Source organism: Bidens hawaiensis, unplaced genomic scaffold (genome assembly GCF_021521415.1).
Source record: "Bidens hawaiensis isolate Kalapana, Puna unplaced genomic scaffold, B.hawaiensis_p1.1 tig00003058_1, whole genome shotgun sequence".
In the NCBI taxonomy this organism is placed as follows: Eukaryota; Viridiplantae; Streptophyta; class Magnoliopsida; order Asterales; family Asteraceae; genus Bidens; species Bidens hawaiensis.
The window spans coordinates 2,693,053-2,705,429 of NW_027491165.1; the positions used below are offsets into that span (position 1 = coordinate 2,693,053).

The following is a 12,377-nucleotide window of genomic DNA, read 5'->3' on the forward strand; positions in this document are numbered from 1 at the left end:
TTCAAGGGTGAAAGGATAATGATAGTAAACAACAATACTTAATGAGGTTTCTGTCTGTCTGTGATCCTTATGTATTGCGAGAATTCTCTTTATAATTATGCCTTCCAAGATTCTTGAAATTTCAATCCACAACAGATATTGTGATCCAAATGACTAGTCCGTAATTAAAATCGTATTTAACCCTTTCTTCAAATCCCCAATTTGTGTTCCACATAAAGAAAATTATCATATGTTCAAATGTGTGGATATAATTTAGTAACTTTTAATATGTTTATATTTGGTTTGACTCCGGAGAGTCATTGCATATTATTAAGATATTGTAGGCTAGATCATCTGTGATTAAGTTATGGCATTGTAGGCCATCAAATGCAAGTCCGGTGGTCAATCAAATCGGACGTACGCAAAATGAAGAACAAATGCAATTCACTGTTTGTCTTTCCAAACTCCAAAATAACTTCATTTCATAACTCCCATCATTACAATATGTTTTTCTTTGCAGACTTGTACTGATGGTCAAAAAGAAAACAGTTTACATAATGAAGAAGTAGGCAAAACAAGGTAATAAATATACAAATTATTTATAGTTATGAATACGACAAATATTGTCAAATGATTATTTAACCACAATCAACTAGACATTGTCGTCACCTCTGGTTGAAGTCGGCTTTTCAACATTCTTGTATGTATGAAGCATGAAGTTACAAGCTCCCACAGCCTCTCCAACGGTCAGATATATCCATTCTTGCCCGATAACGTCTATCAACTTTCCTTTGTTCATCTTCTTTATCACCTCTCCTCCCGGGTTCGCAAAAACCAACTATAAATAAGCACAAAACTTGGATTCAGTCATGTATCCCTCAAGTTTAAATAATAAAATTTAGAGAAAAATAATATATACCTTTAGCCCTCTTCTTTCCATAAGCTTTTTAACCTCTCCAAGCATTGTAATCCCGCTTGTGTCAATGTTTCCAACCGCTAAACCATCGAATAATCCATAATCGTTATTATTTAACATTTTATAGTTTTATTGTCAAAATATGTACACATAATCTGTGATTAACATTTGATTACTTACCACTTAAGGAAAGAATGACATATTGCAAGCTATCTTCCTCTGAAGACTTCAACCTATCTTCCTCTTCATCAACCCATCTTGAAATCCTAATTTCAAACGAAAATTTAAATATAAAGCTTGTAAATAAAGATGTATTTTCCGACCAAATGTCGATTACTTGTACCTTTCTCTCAAGTAGCTTGAGTTAGCAAAGTAAATTGGTGCATCAATTTGAAGGATCAAGATTCCGGGAATTGTTTTCACATTTTGGTATTGATCCATGCTTCTATAAATCGTGGAATCGGGTATGTGACCTAGTGTTGATGTTCTTGGCCTTGCAACGAATAAGAGTACCCTAAGTAGTGACAGTGCAACCTACATTTGTCCCATTTCAACTAGATTATAGTGTGAAAAATTAAAAAGAATTTAATGAAAAATTTATAATGTAAAGTACTATACCGCGATAACCAATCCAATCTCAACACTCGCGAAGACAACACCGAAGTATGCACTCATGCATACAACAAAGTCAAATTTGTCTAGACTCCATAGATGGATAGCTTCTTCATAATTAATAAGGCCGAGCATAGCTGAGATAATAATGGAAGACAACACAACAAGGGGCGTGTAATAAAACAATGGTGTTAGGAACAACAATTTTATCATCACTGCAATCGCCATTACAATGTTTGATACCCCGGTTTTACATCCGGCGTTAAAGTTCACAGCAGAACGCGAGAATGGCCCTAAAATAAAAAATACACGAAGAAAAATGAATTAGAAACTAATGCAAAGTATTTGTATAAAAGGATATAATGATTATTCTACACACCGGTGGTGAGGTAGCAAGAAGTGCATGAACCGGCAATGTTCATCATGCCAAAGGCAATCATCTCTTTGTTGCCATCAATGTTGTGGTTTTTGAACATGACAAAGCTTCTTCCAACCGCAATTCCTTCCTGTTTAAATTACATTATTATTACCACTGTCACAAACATGCTTTGATGACTTGTACATTTTTGTAGGGCATTTCGGTTATCAAGATTTTGTTCAAACAATAGTCTCTAGAAGTGCATTTTCTTCGGAGTTTTGAAAAGAAATTGCAAGTGGAAAGAAACAAACCGAGCGTACAAATGGTAAAGGAGAAGGTACAAGTGACTTACAGCGAGGGCAATGACACCTGTGACGATACCAGTTTTTATCGCCGAAGATAAGTATTGTGATCCAAACGACAAGTCTGTTATTGTAATAGGATTTAAACCTTTCTATAGTTCCCCAATCTGTATTGCACATAAAGAAAATTGTTATACTTTGTAAGTTCACTATAAATAAATAACGAAACTAGTCGGATCTCTTGTCTTATTTCGTGTCAAGTGTGTCATGGATTTTTGTTGTGCTGACTAGTATTAAGTTTTTATTACATGTGGAAATAAAGATACGATATGTATCAAACATGTTTCAAAGAAACTAACCACTTGAACGCCATGTTTTTCGGCAAGAGTGAGATAAACAAGAATGCTTCCTAAGATCACCGATGTCAACGGAGCCATTGCAGATATCCAAAATAGCTTCGGTTGTTTTGTGCTCTGTTTCATATTAATATTCATTTTAATAATAGTAAATTAGTAACACTAACAGTATCTTCTGATCATATCACATGTTTATAATTTTATAATCATGTTCACAAATAACTGATTATTTTATTAAGGGTTTTTCTTTATTCTTTTTTTAAATTGACATTTTTAAAGGAGATTAAAAGGCGTTACTTAGTTGGTCGTTAAAAAAAGTTTGAAAAAAAAACAAACAAATTAACACTTACAACATATCTAGCGACCATGAGATAGGAATAGGAAGCAAATACCCAAAACTGCACTCTCCCACCTCCACTGCAATTACATATGCTACTTATAAATTATCAAAATAAGAACAATATATATATATGTTAAAAGTTTAATTACTCTTTAGTAAAACAGGAACGAAAATAATAATAATAATTTATGTAAAGAAAGTTTTCAAGAACCTCGTGCGTTTGAGAGAAGACAGATCGCAAAACGGAGACGAGATCTGTGCCATGAGTGAAGTGTTCGAGACCCAGTATTCCTTTTAGCTGCTGTAAGCAAACCACCGTCGCAGCGCCACCCATAAACCCTACGATGGTCGCATGTGACAAGAAATCAACAATAAACCCGAGCCTGATGCATGGATTAAAATAGCAATTATGTTAGTTAACCTCTTTCTAAAGCCCCCAATATTCATGGATTAGCATACCATTTTATATTCTTTATTCTGCCTTTCTATAAATAATATTATCTAGTCATCCAATAATATATTTTTTAAAATAATACATACGCATATTCATATATGTCAAGAGGTTTATAAGAATAACCCACTTCTTTGACGTTAAACAAAATAAATCGTTGTTTAAGAAAATATAAACATATTTTATTTATTATAAAATTTATACATTTGTAAGTCATGTGTAGACTATAGATTAGTATATTATTATTACACCGTTAAAATTTAAAAAAAAAACTATCAATAAATCAATTATATAGTTATTTGTATTGAAAAAATACCCAAAATACAAAAAAAGCATGAATAATTTTTAGAAACTAATTGATTTAAATGTGTTGTTTTTATTTTCTAATAATTTAGTGTTATCTTCTATACGATACATATTGATGTCATTTATGCTAAATTGAGATTAATAAATATGTATTAAAGTTGTGCATAGATTAACCTCAAGATTCCAAGTGAAGCTTGAATCACTCCAGCGAAGAAGGTGGCCGTGAAAGCTAACTGAAGATACAACTTCGGGTTTTCATTAGCATTCACCACCGCCCCTAACATGGAACCTGTCAGCAGCGAAGCCACCGCCACCGTCCCAACCGCCAAATCCTTCGAACTTCCCATCATAGCATACACCAATGGCGGAATAAAACTCGAATCTGCCAAAAACCCAAAAACATATATTTATATAAAAAAAAAACACCTTTTCAACTTGTTGTTCCTCGTACTATATCTAATATCATGAGTTGGTTACATCAACATAAAGAACTTACATAGTCCGAGAATCGGGGGGAGGTTAGCCAGTTTAGCATAACTGATTCCTTGAGGAATTGCTAAACTTGAAATGGTGATACCCGCAATAACATTGGATTTAAAGAAACTTAAATTATAACTCGACGCCCAGTCGAAAATGGGGAAGATGTATTGAACTCCAAGGATGAATTTACGTGACGGTGGTTGGTTTTTGAACTGCCTGAGTGGATCATCAGGGAACAGTGTTTCTTTCACAGTGTTTTTTAATGATTTTATGAACGGTTGAGGCGGCGGGATGGCGACTTTGTGTGGTTGCTGGTTGAGTTTGGAGCTGTATTATCCGGTGCCCATTTTTCAGGTGGTGGAAGATGGTTAAGGTTGGAGGTTGAAGATGAAGGTGAAGATGAGTTGGTTTATATAGTGGCTTTTGAGTGGGGGAGTGGAACCACTAGTGTGACAATAATGTTAGGATTGGACACGTTGTAAATGTTATGTGGTGGCTTACAACTTAGAATCTTCAATCATCCTTCCTGTATCCGACTTAATTATCAGTAAAATACGTACATGAGTCTATAAATTCTTTTTTTTTTTTTTTTTTTTTTTTAGAAAGGAGTATATTTGACACCCGTTTAGAGGTTCTCTTAGGGATGATTTTTTAACGAATGTCTATATGTATATCTATACCATATAATATAAAAGTGAAGGGCAAATTAAGACTGTAATTTTAAAGGTTTTACAAATTTTCAAGTATATTGTATAAGTTTAAAGAAGGATAAAGTATTCTTTCTAACATAAAAACTCACATGCATTTTATATTTTTTTCAAAAATATCTACAAGATTTACCCTTAACTTTAATTAACTTTTGTAAAATCAAAGAATAGTTATAACTTTGATCCTTCATCTTTTATCCATATATTCTTTATATTTTCACTTTAACCCAAATATCCTTGTGATTTTTAAACGGTCATAACGTTTTCGCACGTTAATATATTTTTTTTAAAATTGCACAATAAAAACGACTATTTAATTCTCTTTAATTTGAGTATGATGTTGTCATAGTTTTTTTTTTCAGTTAAAAATAACAGTTTACGTACTTGTGTTTGTGGTTCGGTTTTGATGATTTTAAATTAAACTGTGAGCTAAGCTGTTTGTAACGCTTTTGTCGCCGAAAATTAAAACCGGACCGTTGAAAATTTAAACCCAACAAAACCAAACTATTAGCAATGGTTAGGTTCCGGTTTCGTTTGTACTTCGATACTATATTGAGTTTAAAATAAGAATTATTAATCTATCTATACCTACGGAACAGTGCCCTTTAAGTAAGCAAAATACGAATATTCTAAGATCTTGGTTTATGTGATTGAATTTTTTATAATTTTATTTACATCTCATTTATATTTAATTGTTGTAATTGGAGAGTTTTGTTTTACACGGAAACGAAGATCTTCGAGAACTAATATTAGATACAACTTTATTTGATTTTTTTAACCTAAAATCTTTCTATCTTAACCTTACACTTGCAAATATTTGAATCCTCAACCTCACTTTTAGATGAGCACTTGAATGCTTGCTCACGTACTTTATCTTGTAAATAGAACCTAAAAATGCTGAAATTGCATTAAAAGAGAGTAGTTAAGTTGCGGAAATGTATGAGGAGTTAAGGTAGTTTAAGAATTTAAAAGTATGTGAATTGGTTGACCTAGGTGTTTAGAAAAATAAGATGAACAAGGTATTGTTTTTAGAAATAAAGCAAGATTAGTTGGTTAAGGATTCTCTAAAGACAAAAAAACAATGAATTATGAAGAAGTGTTTGCACTGATTGCACGCTTAAAGCTATTAGAATATTTTTAGCTTATGCTACATCTAGATTATTTAAAGTCTATCAGCTAGGTGTTAAGTCAGCATTCTTATATGGAAAGGTTGTTAAATAGGTATATATATGCCAACAATTAGGCTTTCAAAATCCTAATTATCCTGACCGAGTTTATTGTTTGATAAGGCCCATTATGGTCTTAATCAAGCACCACGGGTTTGTTATGAAACATTATCACATCTTCTTAAGAACAAATTTACAAGAGGTGCTATTGAGAGGATGTTGTTTTGAGGAATAGATCTATTACTAGTTTATGTATACGTAGATGATGTTATCTTCGGATCGACAAATAACTCGATATCTAAGGAGTTTGAGCTCGTTATGTAATCCATATTTTAAATGAGTCTAATGGGGCAATTAAGCCTCTTTATTGGGTTACAAGTGTTACAACGGAAAGATGAGATTTTTATCAATATATCAAAATACGTGAAGGATGTGCTTACCCGATTCAAGTTTATTGATTAAAAGGGTGCATCAACCCTGGTTAACACCCATGACAAGCTGAGTGTAAATGAAAATGGTGCATCGGTAGATCAACATGCATATAGAGCCATGGTTACTGCATATCATGTTTTATGTCTGTCTATGTGCTAGATATCATGCTAATCCAATATTGTCTCATCTGGCTGCACATGAAATAATCCTTTGATATTTTAAGGGTAAACCGAACTTAGGTTTATTTCCTAAGGACTTATAGTCTGATTTATTTTCTTATACAAACAATGACTATAGAGAATTCAACCTGAACAAGAAGTCAACCACTGGTAGACGCTCCTGAACAAGAAGTCAACCACTGGTAGACGCTAATTTCTATGCAACAGACTGGTGTCATGGTAGTGTAAGAAGCAAACAATTGTTTCCATATCCACTACCAATACAGAATATGTGGCTGCTTCTGGCTATTGTGCCCAAATTCTATGAATCCAAAACCATATGCTATATTATAGTTTGAATTTCCTGAAAACCCGGATCTTTATAGACAACAAAACTACTATACTTAATTGCTTATAGTTAAAAATGTTATATATCATTTAGAAACTAAACATATTAAATTAGACATCATTTAATTTGTGTCTGTTACGAGAAAAACTTAATTGAGATGAGAAAGATTACACAGTAGAAAACTTGTTAGTCCTTTCGCTATGGCGTTTGATTCTACAAGTTTTAAGTATTTGCTTAAATAAGGTATGATCAGCCATGAATGATATATTTTTGTGCTTAATAATACTTCATGGAAGTATTTCAAAATTTTTGTTGCTTAGATATATACATGGTTGTAAAAATCCTTGATAATCACTAGTTGGTACCCCTCAAATAGTAATCTATAAACCATTATTTGGTCAAAGTTTGTCTAAATTGAAAATTTTATACATCAAAGTTTGTATATATATGTTATTTTTTAAATTAAAAATAAATTCTAATATGATTAACCCCGGTTAATGGCTATTTCCCTAACGCCTAGCAAGTTTTACAACACTAGATATATTGTATTTTCATTTTACATTTTCTTATGCTATTTTCGGTTAACTAAAATTTAGTTTGATTATTGTTTTAATAAGAACCGACTCGATCTACCAAATCAGACAAAAACATATTATCTTATAGTGATAGGCAACCAACCTAGCTCAAAAACTTTTGTTCCGCATGAAAAGATTTTCTAAGTCCACCACTTAGTGTATCAGATATGCCGCTCACTATCAAAATATGATGTATTTCTTTAGTTATGAAAAATCTTTCTTTAATATATATATATATATATATATATATATATATATATATATATAATTTGGTTCAAAAGGAAACTCCAAAAAAGTGAGGAACACCCTTATCAACCCTTGATCATTTCCCTATATCATTATGTTACACCATCAATCACTTGCATCATATCATTTTTGTAAGAGAAAAAACATCACTCCAAAAATAATCAAAAATATAATTAAAAAAACTATAAAACAAAAAAAAAACGAAAAAAATAAAAAAAAAACAGTAAGAAAACATAAATGTTTATCTAGCATTCTCTAGTTCAAAATTAAAAAAAAAAATTTGATTTAGTCTTCGGGTTTAGTTTAGTTTTTATGAGGGTTAGCTTTTTTTAGCATGGGGGATAACACTTTTCGTTAACATTTTACACGTAAACAACAAAGCTCATTAATATTTTACATGTAAAACAAAAGTTCTTTATTATTTTACATGTAAAATAACACTTTTCATTAACATTTTACATGCAAAACAACAAATATCATTAACATTTTACATGTAAAATAATAGTTTTTTAAGATTCTACATGTAAACATTAATATTTTACATGTAAAATAACACTTTTAATTAACATTTATAAATTAACAATTTTCGTAACATTTTTTACATAAAACTACAAATCTCATTAACATTTTACAAGTAAAAACAACATTTTTTTTAAGATTTTATTAATATTTTACATTTAAAATAACATTTTTCATTAATATTTTACACACAAAACAACAAACCTTATTAACATTTTGCATGTAAAACAATAGTTCTTTAAGATTTTACATGTAAAAAAATAATATTTGGCATCCATATATATATATGGATGAGATCTAGAGATAACTCTTTTTAAAAAGAGAATTAGAGAATTATTAAAGACTTATTTTTAACTTTTTTTAAAAATAATATTTTACGATTTTTTTCTTTCCTCATTCTAATAAATTTTTTATTTTTATTTTTATTTTTTATTTTTTTTTGATGACATAAACATATTTTATGAAACTTATATTTCATGTATTAAATATAAAGATCCAATTATAATAGAGAGATAGATAAGTGGGCAACAAACTGTTCTGCCACCCTCTTTTGAATGGCAAACCCGATCCTAATAAAAACAAAGTTATAGTTATTTGGCGTCGATAAGTTATTGTGCACGAACCGTTGAATTCTTTTAAGAAACATAATAGCTTCGGGGCCAAGGGACCCAAATGTATCAAAAGCAAAATGAATGAAGACGTGTTGATTCTCAACACATGCTTTGTCATGCTTAACAATTTTTCCTGACACCGCCTTCAACATAGCCTGATAACAACAAACCTGGTATCCCTAAGCCCAACAAGGGGGATACTATTGTAAGGAACAAGGGGGATACTCTAGTAAGGTCAATACAAGCGTGCTTCTCCCCTGCCCATCCAAACACAATAATGTCTGCTGGCCGAAGAGTAGACCTCCCTTCAAAAGGATCTGACAAGAAATTCACGGGAGCTTCTTTGTTAGCCGAGACATTTCTGACCAAAGACATTTCTGACCAAATCATGTATATATTTAGAACCTGGAAGCTCCTTGCAATGAACGATATGTTCGCCAAAATTATCCAACCAAACTTTACGGCACACCAGACATGGCTCATCAACTAGGAATAGTGGGATCATTAAACGTTATTTAAGAATGGCTTGGTGTTCCACTGCCGACATGTTCAAGAAATCTTGAGTATATGGAGCATGAAGGAATTCTGACACCGATCTCTGGTGAGTTGCTAAGTTAAACTCCTCTCCCAAACTTTGGACGATTTTACTATAAAGGGCCTCGCCAAAACATGTTGGGCTTTGGGGGTGGGGGGGTGGGGGTGTCCTTATTTGTGAACCCGCCAAGATAAAGATCGGGAAGGGAACTATGAAAACAATCCAACGCACACCCATAATCCGAATCCAAACCATCTATACCATAATCCCAGAAAATGTGGTCCTGTAACTTCCAAGATTGTGCTCTCGATGATAGGAAAGCATATGTGGAAACATCTTCAGCTGAATATAAACCTAAGCCCCCAAACGAATTGGGAGAGAGGCTAGCTCCATTGAAAATCCCCAAAAAGTTGACCCACACATACCACAATATCCCCGATCACCTCCTGGAGCCCGTTGTCAAAAATAGAGACGACATCCTTAACAAACATAGGATGGCATGTTCGGAGACCGAATAACAATTTAGCAAACCCCATACAGGAGCGAAGCAAGAAGAGCTCATATTGAGGGTCACGTAGATGAGTAAGACATCTCATTAGGTCTACTACGTTTGAAGCTTTATTAAAGGCCAAGCTACTAATAAAACCGGCGTCCTGACTAACTGCACCACCAAGGAGTTTCATACATAGCTTCGGCCTCCCAATCTCACTAGGAATTAAACCTAATTTTGTTTTTACCCCATTGGAAGACGACTAGAAAACTTCTGTTTTTTTTTTAATATTGTGCTCGAGCCCCAAATATGGCCCCTCAGACTCAATAATATCTAAGGCTTTAGCCACTTCAATTACATCTCCTATAATCGTGCCATCATCTAAGTATCATGCATGGAAAAGTAGCTTGCAACAATCTCGTACTCGATGAATAAGGGGGTGTAAAGCTAATGCAAATAGGAGGGTTCCCAAGGGATCCCCTGTTTAACACCAGTAGTTGATGAAATACAATCGTTCCCCACATATAACCTAGCCGGTTTCCCGTATAGAAAATTGACCCATAGGGAGATAGATGTGCATCAAGCACCAACCTCCTGCAAGAAGGTCGTCCTATCCACAAAATTGAAGGCATTAGAAAAATCGACTGTAAGCAAGAATAGCAGCCCATCAGAATGGAACATATTTAGAAACCTATTTGCGCTATTAGTCACCACCTTCGCCACGCTCGGGATCCCCACCCCGAATTGAAATTCGCCAAGGTATTTTGCCATTTCTTTCCCAACACTCGTCATGGCCACCTTAGATACAAGCCTTCTCCAAATAGTTCCTACAACAATGGGCATAACCCCATTGTCGGGCTTAAGCAGCGGGGTTAAAGGGGAAGAAGCCACAAACTCTGCCAAAGAACCGGTCATCTACCCCCAACCACAAATTAACCACACCCGTAATAGCCTTAATTAATCGCACAATTGTCATTGATCATTCCCCACATAGAGAATTGTAAGGTCCCGATCCCGGTGCCCTCCTTTAGCGTCAAATTTACTCATAAACACAGTTCTTACAAATTGGAGTTAATTTAAACTTTTCGCGGAAACGTTATCTTCAACTATTCGTTACAAAACATTTAATCTTTTCTTTAAAACCATAACATAAAACATCATATTTAAAAAATCAATTCTTCCATCTTCAGATGCCAACCGTTCAATCCATGCCATGTGTCGTCCTCATACTAGCTCTTTCAACATGTTCACCTGCGTGCATACTAAAATTCAGCTACGCTAAGTGAGTTCTAGTTAATCAAGCAAATTACCATACAACCATTACATGCATTATATACGTATCCGAAGACATATAGCTCGCTATCTATCCTGCTCAACTTACCGCTTGACCACTTAACTGTCACCTACATCTTAGCCACTTGTTTACGGGAGTACGTAGAGGCTTACCCTCCCACGTTCTCTCGTTGTGCCACTTTAATAACGGAGGCAAGTAGAGGCTTGTCCTCTCATGTTCTCTCGTTATGCCACTTTAATAACGAAGGCACGTATAGGCTTACCCTACCACGCACTATCGTCATGCCACTAACACCCTTAGAACATTCCAGCGCCACACCAGAACATTCCCTGATGTGACTCAACCTCCGGCGCCGTCTTTCTGGCGTCGTCGTCTCTGGAAAAACGGGATCTCGCTGGAAAAGCGAGATCTCGCTTGTTTCACCACCGTTTTCACTGTTTTTCATCCTGTTCGATCCAGATCTGAGCTAGGGTGATCCCTAAGCTCATCTTTTGACCGGTTTTTACCCGATTCCACCCGGATCTCGTGACTTTAACGGTTTAAGTTGTCGGCTCATCATTCCGCGACTAGATCTAGCGGGTTTTGGGTCCATACAATATCATACTTTAACGGTTTAAGTGTGTGTTTTGGGTGGTGTATGGAATGAGTGAAAATGAAAGGATTATGGATTAATTAAGGTTTATATATCTTGGGTCATGGGCTTAAGCCCATGGTCTTTCTTACTAACCCAAGTCCATAGCTCACTTTTATTTTTATATTATCATTATTCCACTAACTCGATTAATTCACCCGACGTAAATAATACATTAAATATTATTCCAGAAATTTCGGGATGTTACAAGAATCAATGATATGTCGGGCCCTCGGTCCATCTCTCCTACAAGATGTCCCTTTGGGGAAAGATTTAATACACTCCATAACACTTTCGATATCCACAACCAAAAGGGGCTTCGAGAGTAAGGCCCCGAGCAAAATAGGTGGGGGCAAGATGGGATGCTTATTCAGCAATGTTTTCATAGTAGCATCACAAAGCGGAGCAACACTCGAAGCACACAAAAATTTAACCGCGGGCGTGAGGTGCCCATATGCAACTTTCTAAATACACTGCTTAACATTGAGGCCCTCCTTAGAATAGTCACCCTCAAAGGAGGCCCCGTCGGGCCGCAGGCTCAAGGCTGTTGGTTGGTTAAAAAGC

At 34.4% G+C, this 12,377-nt stretch overlaps 1 pseudogene across 1 annotated transcript; it reads right to left on the bottom strand.

The window, feature by feature from the left end:
* Positions 1-597: 597 nt before the first annotated feature.
* Positions 598-10,803, bottom strand: LOC143622184 (sulfate transporter 3.1-like; annotated as a pseudogene). Its single transcript, XR_013151650.1, has 13 exons — positions 10,580-10,803; positions 4,117-4,427; positions 3,795-4,002; positions 3,075-3,246; positions 2,874-2,940; positions 2,527-2,640; positions 2,218-2,334; positions 1,887-2,013; positions 1,514-1,800; positions 1,239-1,429; positions 1,076-1,161; positions 899-975; positions 598-817 (listed from the first exon to the last, which is right to left on the bottom strand). The product of XR_013151650.1 is annotated as a sulfate transporter 3.1-like (transcript).
* Positions 10,804-12,377: the final 1,574 nt, after the last annotated feature.